This window comes from Dipodomys spectabilis, unplaced genomic scaffold (assembly GCF_019054845.1).
Source record: "Dipodomys spectabilis isolate Male_0828 unplaced genomic scaffold, ASM1905484v1 ptg000115l, whole genome shotgun sequence".
In the NCBI taxonomy this organism is placed as follows: Eukaryota; Metazoa; Chordata; class Mammalia; order Rodentia; family Heteromyidae; genus Dipodomys; species Dipodomys spectabilis.
In genome coordinates, this window is record NW_024870792.1 from 8771696 (window position 1) to 8779554 (window position 7859).

Here is a 7859-nt window from a genome sequence, read left to right on the forward strand (position 1 = left end):
GCACAAAAACAGACCCGAAGACCAATGGAACAGAATAGAAGATCCAGATATAAATCCACAGGCCTACAGCCAGCTGATATTCGACAAAGGAGCCAAAGACATACAATGGAAGAAACACAGCCTCTTCAACCGCTGGTGCTGGGAAAACTGGGCAGCCACATGCAGAAAACTAAAAGTGGACCCCAGCCTATCACCATGCACCAACATCAACTCAAAATGGGTTAAAGACCTTAACATTAAACCTGAATCTCTGAAACTACTACAGGACAGAGTAGGAGAGACACTTGAACTAATAGGCACAGGAAGGAACTTCCTGAACAGAGTCCCAGGGTCACAACAAGTTGGAGAGAGACTCGACAAATGGGACTACCTTAAAATAAAAAGCTTCTGCACAGCTAAATCTATCGCAACTAAGCTAGAAAGACAACCAAGTAATTGGGAAAAAATATTTACCAGCAATATATCAGACAAGGGGTTAACATCCTGTATATACAGGGAACTCAAGAAACTAATCCCTCCCAAACCTAACAAACCAATTACTAAATGGGCAAGGGAACTAAAGAGGGACTTCTCAAATGAAGAAATAAAAATGGCAAAGAAACACATGAGGAAATGTTCATCATCCCTGGTGGTGAAGGAAATGCAAATAAAGACAACCCTGAGATACCACCTTACCCCAGTCAGAATGTCCCACATCCACAAATCAGCCAACGACAAATGCTGGAGGGGATGTGGAGAAAGAGGAACCCTATTACACTGCTGGTGGGAATGTACACTTATACAACCACTTTGGAAAGCAGTCTGGAGGGTCCTTAGAAAGCTAAAGATAGACCTCCCTTACGACCCAGTCATACCACTTCTAGGCATCTACCCTGAACAACAGGAACCAATATACAAGGACACGTGCACCTCCATGTTTATTGCAGCACTGTTCGCAATAGCTAGGATATGGAAACAACCTAGGTGCCCCACCACAGATGAATGGATCCAAAAATTGTGGTATCTATACACAATGGAATATTATGCAGCCATTAGAAATGACAAAATAATGGCATTTGCAGGGAAATGGATGGAGCTAGAAGGAATCATGTTGAGCGAGGTAAGCCAAGAACAAAGAGACAAACGGTACATGGTCTCCCTCATAAGTGGATGCTAAATCCAAAAGGTTAGGTGATACGACAAAACTAACAGGACTTAAGAAACAAAGAACTCCCGCTCATCTGGTTGAACCACTACTAAATATCCCCATGCTGCTGATCACAAATATGGTATATAACATGTGAACACTGTTATATATTACAGACTGTGGTAGACAATTTGCTCCAGGGAAGTTAGAATGAACTTGTGACTTTGAAATTATGTAATCATTTAATCACAATCAAAAAAAAAAAAAGAACCTCGGGGAAGGGAGGGAGGGAGGGGATGGTAGGGGGAAAACAATGGAGGGGGTAACAATGTTCAAGAGGAAGTGTACTCATAACCTCACTCATGTAACTGTAACCCTCTGTATAGTAGCTTTACAAAAAAAAAAAAATCAAAAAAAATAAAATAAAATAAAACAAACACAGTGTCCTTGTTGGCAAGGACACTGCTGATAGGAATATAAAATGGTGCAGTCACTTTGGAAACTATATTGCAAACCTCAAAAAAAAAGTTAAGGAGAGCTATCATATGAGTCAGCAACTCCACTTCTGGGTATATATGCAAAAGAATTAAATACAGAGATTAAAACAGATATTGATACAACTCTGCTCACAGCAGCATTATTCAACAATAGCCCAAAGGTGAAGGAGGCCAACTGTCCATAGATGGTTCTCGAATATGTAAAATGTAATATGTACTTACACCATTGTGACCATTATTAAGCATACATTTTAGTGGTTTTATGCACATTCACCATGTTGTGCAAACATACCACAACAGGAGTTTCTGAATACCATATTGCAACATTTTCCATTTTCTGGATCTGAGTAGTTATGGTACAATTTAAGTTGCTTCTCTTTTGCTTTTACTTTTTTGCAAGGAATTTACATGTAAAGGTTTGATCTGAGTCTAATAAGTATTTTTGGTAAGAATTCTGCAGATTATTTTGTATTCTTCATGAGGCTCTTTTCTTTTCTTTTTTTCCGGTCGGGGCCTGAACTCTGGGCCTGGGCGCTGTCCCTCAGCTCTTCACCTCAAGGCTAGCGCTCTACCACTTGAGCCACAGTGTCACTTCTGGCTTTTTTTTCCTGCTTATGTGGTGCGGAGGAATCGAACCCAGGGCCTTATGCATGCAAGGCAAGCGCTCTACCACTGAGCCACCTTCCCAGCCCCCATGAGGCTCTTTTCTTCCTTCCTTCCTTTTTTTTTTTTTTTTTTGGTGGTCAGTACTAGAATTTGAACTCAGGGCTTTGTACTTGCTAGGCGGGCACTCTACAGCTTGAACCATGCCTCCTGCCCTTTATGCTCTGATTTTCTTGAAGACAGTCACTTTCGGCACAGGCCAACTAGGGCCACTATTTTCCTATTTGACATTTCCTGCCACAGCCGGGAATGTGCCAGGTATGTGCCACTGTACCTACTTCTTTCTGTTGAGATGGACTCATTGTTTTGTTGTTGTTTGGTTGGTTGGTTTTATTTAGCCATGACTGGCCCGGAACCACGATCCTCTTGATCTAAGCTCCTTATATAGCTGGAATGGCAGGTGTCCCACTGTGCCCAGCTATTAGTTAAGATGGAGTCTCTAGAATTTTTGCTCAGACTCACCTTCAAATCATGATTCTCCCAATATCAGCTTTCTGAGTAACTAGTAAGTAGTCTAGTAATTGAGTAGCTAATAACAGAATGAGCCATGAGTACACAGCTAGTTTTTCTTCTCTTATGTCTAACCTGCTATTAATAAAAATCAGTATATTTTTCCATCTCAGACATTATTTCTAATTCTGAGTTCAGTGCATGTCTTTTTTTTAATCTTGTCCATTTAATATGTTCAATCTTTTTTCTAGCTTCTTTAGCATATAGAATACTATTTTAAAAATGTCATTCTAATGGGTATTGGTAAATTTTATGTCATGAAACTTTTGTTTCATTTTGTCTTAATGTGTTGGTACTGGAGGTTGGCTTTTTTGTTCACAACTGATGCTCTACCACTAGTCTCAAAACTTTACTACTTCTTTATAGGAGAAGATCCTGAATTTATCTTTAAGAATAAGAAAATAGGGCCTGGCTCAGATGACAGATTGGCTGCTTAGTTACGTTCAAAGCCCTGAGTTCATTTTTAACATTTTTATTACCAAAAGTCACTATGAATTCTGACTTGAACTTCCCAAATGCTCAACCAGTTTATAGTGGAAAAAAACATGCTACTTTCCATTTAGGATTAAACCTTACTGAGTTCAGGAGTCTCTCAGTAAAATTTCCAGGCCTAAAGTGATAATAATCAGATAAGGCATTCTTCCATTACTTGGGTATTCAACTAATAATTACGTAGTTGAACAAAATCTTCTAGTTTATGGGCAGATATACAGAATTTTAAAATCTGCTAAAATCAAGATAAGCTGAAAAATCTACTTAATTTCTCAGACACATATTTTATTTTATTTTATTGTAAAGGTGTGAACAGAGGGGTTAGTTACATAAGTAGGTAATAAGTACATTTCTTTTTAAACACTGTTACCCCCTCCCTCATTTTCTCCTGCTTACTACTCCCCACTCCCCTTCCCCAACAGCTATGTATTTTAAACACATACATTTTACATTTGTTGGAGTTAAACAATCTGAAATTAAGGAAATAAAATCATATAAGACACAAAAAAAAAAGTATTTCTAAGTATTAGGAAGTTCTAGACATTGGATAGACTACAAGAAAACACAGTTATGGAAAAGTATCAGTGAAGTGATGGAAATCTTCCATCTCTTTGATGTTAGGACAGAGTGAAGACAACCACAAGACAAGTGACCTTTATATTTTATCAAGGATTATGGGAAAGGATGAGAGTTCTCTTATGAAAAAAGGATTGTCTGGTCTCAGTGACACTAGAGATTTTTTTTTTTTTTTTTTTTGGGCCTGGGCGCTGTCCCTCAGCTCTTCAGCTCAAAGCTAGCGCTCTACCACTTGAGCCACAGCGCCACTTCCGGCTTTTTTTTCTTTTTGCTTATGTGGTGCTGAGGAATCGAACCCAGGGCCTCATGCATGCAAGGCAAGCACTCTACCACTGAGCCAACTTCCCAGCCCGACACTAGAGATTTTTTAATTGCTAAAATATTCTCATCAGATGACCTTAGATGTAAACATCCATACAGCAAGTAAATAATTTTCATTTTGCCTATAGAGTTTCAAGTATTTATAACTCAAAGTAAAAATCTATGTTTTCTCTGTTGCCAAATATCTCCTCAATTTTTGACTATCACAAATTTTCTATTCTAATTCAAGGAGAATTATCAAATACATATACAATCTTTTAACTTTGATGTGTTTAGAAGAGAAAAACGAACATACCAAGAGGAATATCTGGAAAGAAGAAATAAATATGGCAGCGATAAGTATCTAGTGGCAGCAAGAAGGTAACTGACTGTCTTTTTTTTTACAAATATCCTATTGTTTTATCTTATTTCCCCCTTGCCAGTCATCTTGTGCTATGCATTTGTACTTACCACAATTCAAAACCAGGAACATAAATCATTTACTCTGAGTTTTATTCAGAAGGGACAGACATCTCATTGATGATAAAATTACCATTGTTATAATTAAAGGTTGCAGATGCTATATGTACATAGTGCTGAAGACTTTTAACTTCTCATATTGTCTTGCAAAATATTCAGAAATTTACATTCTTATGAATAATATTAATCCTTGTAATGTAGTAGTCTTTATGATCCTATTTTTGAGATACTGATAATTACTGGTTAAGAAAACATAAATGTTTCTTTTAGACAAGTTGACATAAGAAAGATAAATTTGCTGTCTACCTAATTGTGTGAGGAACCTTTCCTCTATTTATCTCTTGTAATAACCCTGGAGGTGTGTATACTATTAAGGAATTAAACTCTAAATCACAAAACCCACAGGGACCATTTGACAAGAATTTACTGACTAAATGAAAAATAAATCTGAACACAGCCTTATAACTTAGTCCTTTCAGTTCATACCTATAACTTCCTGGGGCAACTTAATCTATTCTCTTCTATAATGATGCACTCAGGCTATCCTTTTACTCTCAGAAGCCTTACAAGATTTTCTTTTGTTTTCCTTTATAAAAACATTTACTCTGTGAGAAGGCTGAATGTTGACATTATGTCCATGAAGAGATAAATTTTTCAGCTACTTCTTGACACAGATGTGATGTTTGTTTCAAATGTAACTATTCTCTTACATAGAATACCATAGCAATTAGGGATGTTAGGAATCTAAATGATAAATTGAAGAACCTATGCCTTGAATCATTTATGTATACTATTTATACAATCACAAAGAAATCTTTACTTAAGAAATTACTAAAAACAAGATAGAATTGAAAAATTACAACTCATTACTTTTGCTGAAATATACTAGGACAAATATTGAGAAAATTTAGTACTAATATTGATATTAATAGTTTGTTATTAACATCAATAGATATATCAATGTAGGAAGATACATTTTCTTACAGAAGTCACATTTTCATGCTATTTATTATCTAGTTCAAAATGTATCATCTAAAAAGTCTGAACATTTATTACATAAATCAAAATTAACTATATGTTCCCTAAGTCTATGATTTGAATGCTCACATTACAGAGAAAAAAACATAAATAGTGTAAAGAAGAGTTACTTTTAGATATTGTAAGGCATTGATGACCTTTGATTTTTTTACCTGTTTTTCATTTTTTTTTCTCATTCTATCAAGAGTTTCTAAAAAGTTATTTACTCAAAACAGAGAGTAATGCTCAGAGTAAAAGGAAATATTTCAGTCCACACATCAAATAAATTTCCTCTTTCTTCTTAAAAGCTATATTTAATATTTTTGTGAGGTCTTATATGTGAGGTCTATTCTATCAGCCATATTGACCATTGTCAAGGTCAGCAAAAGCAGTATGTTAATTTGTCCCTTCTGATTCTTCAAAGACCAGTAGAACATCATGTGGGCAAGCAATCTTGTTGTCATTTAAGGAAAGAAAAAATGGATCTACTCTACTCAGTATGCTCTAAACATAAAGATAGTGCATAAATTCATATTATCACAGTAATAAGAAGAGTAAAAAAAGCTAATATCTCTCTAAAATTCATTATTGGCTACCAAATAAAATTCCCATTCTAACTGACATTCCAGATATAAAATTTTCACAAAATACTTAGAAGTTAATGTGTGAGAATAATGGAATGCCACATGGCTGGAGACTCTTTGCTGACTTCCTGAAGCATGCCTCCTTTCATCAAGGAAATGCACGTCTTCCTTTAGATGTTTTGCTGTAATTTAGAGTTTGACCACAGCAATTACCAAGCACACACATCACACAGTTTCATTAAAGATCCTTTCACTGCCCATTAACATCAACCAGACATGACATATGAATTCGCTGTGACTACTTAGAGGAAGTTTCTCTTTTGTTCTAAATCTTTCCAGTAGATTGTTATTTGTCAGAGATTACTGTAGAGATTTGATGTTATATATCTTTTTTAAAAATGTAGTAACCCTCCTTCCCCCCACAAGTTGTAAAGTTCATTTTCAACATCTTGTACATCTCATGGTTACAATGGGTTAACCTGTATCCCTATTTATGAGTTGGGGAGGTAGGAAGGGGGAAAAACAAAGGAGGAGGTAACAATCCTCGATAGGAAATGTACTCATTACCTTACTCATGCAACTGTAACCCCTCTATACACTATTTTTACAATAAAAAAATATAAAAAAGAAAAAAGGAAAAGGAAAGAAAAGAAAATGTAGTAACCTACGGCAATCAAGATACTACACATATGTCACTGTTTTAGTGTACAATGTGACATCACTTCCATATAAGATTCCTTTTAGTTTCTGATTAGAATTTATTTTAAGAAGCCATAGTCTTATCCTTTCTGACACAAGAAAAAATGAATGATATTTTTCTTTAATCCAAGACAGTTTATCAACACACACATGTGTCTGGTGCTGGAGATCAAACTTATTAGATATGTTTCTACCACTCTGTTAAAACCCCACCTGATTTTTTTGTGTGTGTGTTAGTACTTGAACAAAAGGGCCTTGAACTCTCCCTTAGCTCTTTTTCTCATTCTACCAAGTAAGCCATGCCTCCATTTATGTGTTTTGCGGATTAACTGGCAGTTAAGAGTTCCCTGAAAGTGTCCATCTAGCTGGTTTTAAGCCAGCTTCCTGATTACTTAGGATAAAGGTGTGAACACCAGGGCCCATCTCAGTGGGAAGTTCTTTTAAGAAAATAGTTGCCTTATGAAGTTCACATCTCACTATTTTTACAACACACAATTTATGTCTACAGGAAACTTTAAAATCATTATCAACGATGAAAACTCAAGGACTGAGCACTGTTCCTGAGCTTTGCTTTGCTTAGGCTAGTGCTCTAGCACTTGAGCCACAGCTCCTCTTCAGGCTTTTAGTTAGTTTATGGGCTTCAAACCATGATCCACAGATCTGAGCTGCCTAAGTAGCTAGGACTATAGGCATAAAGCCACTGGCAACCGGCTTTCCTTATTTTATATAATAACAAACACATTTAACATTACTATTGATGTTATCATTAATGGAGAACCCCCATTTTAACAGTAAACAGCACATTTAATCCTGAAAGATGTGGCAATCAAGAAAATTGTTAAAAAAATGAATTCAGTATCTGGCAGGAAATAAAATTAGCTCTGTTATAAAACATTAACAAACTACTAAGGATGT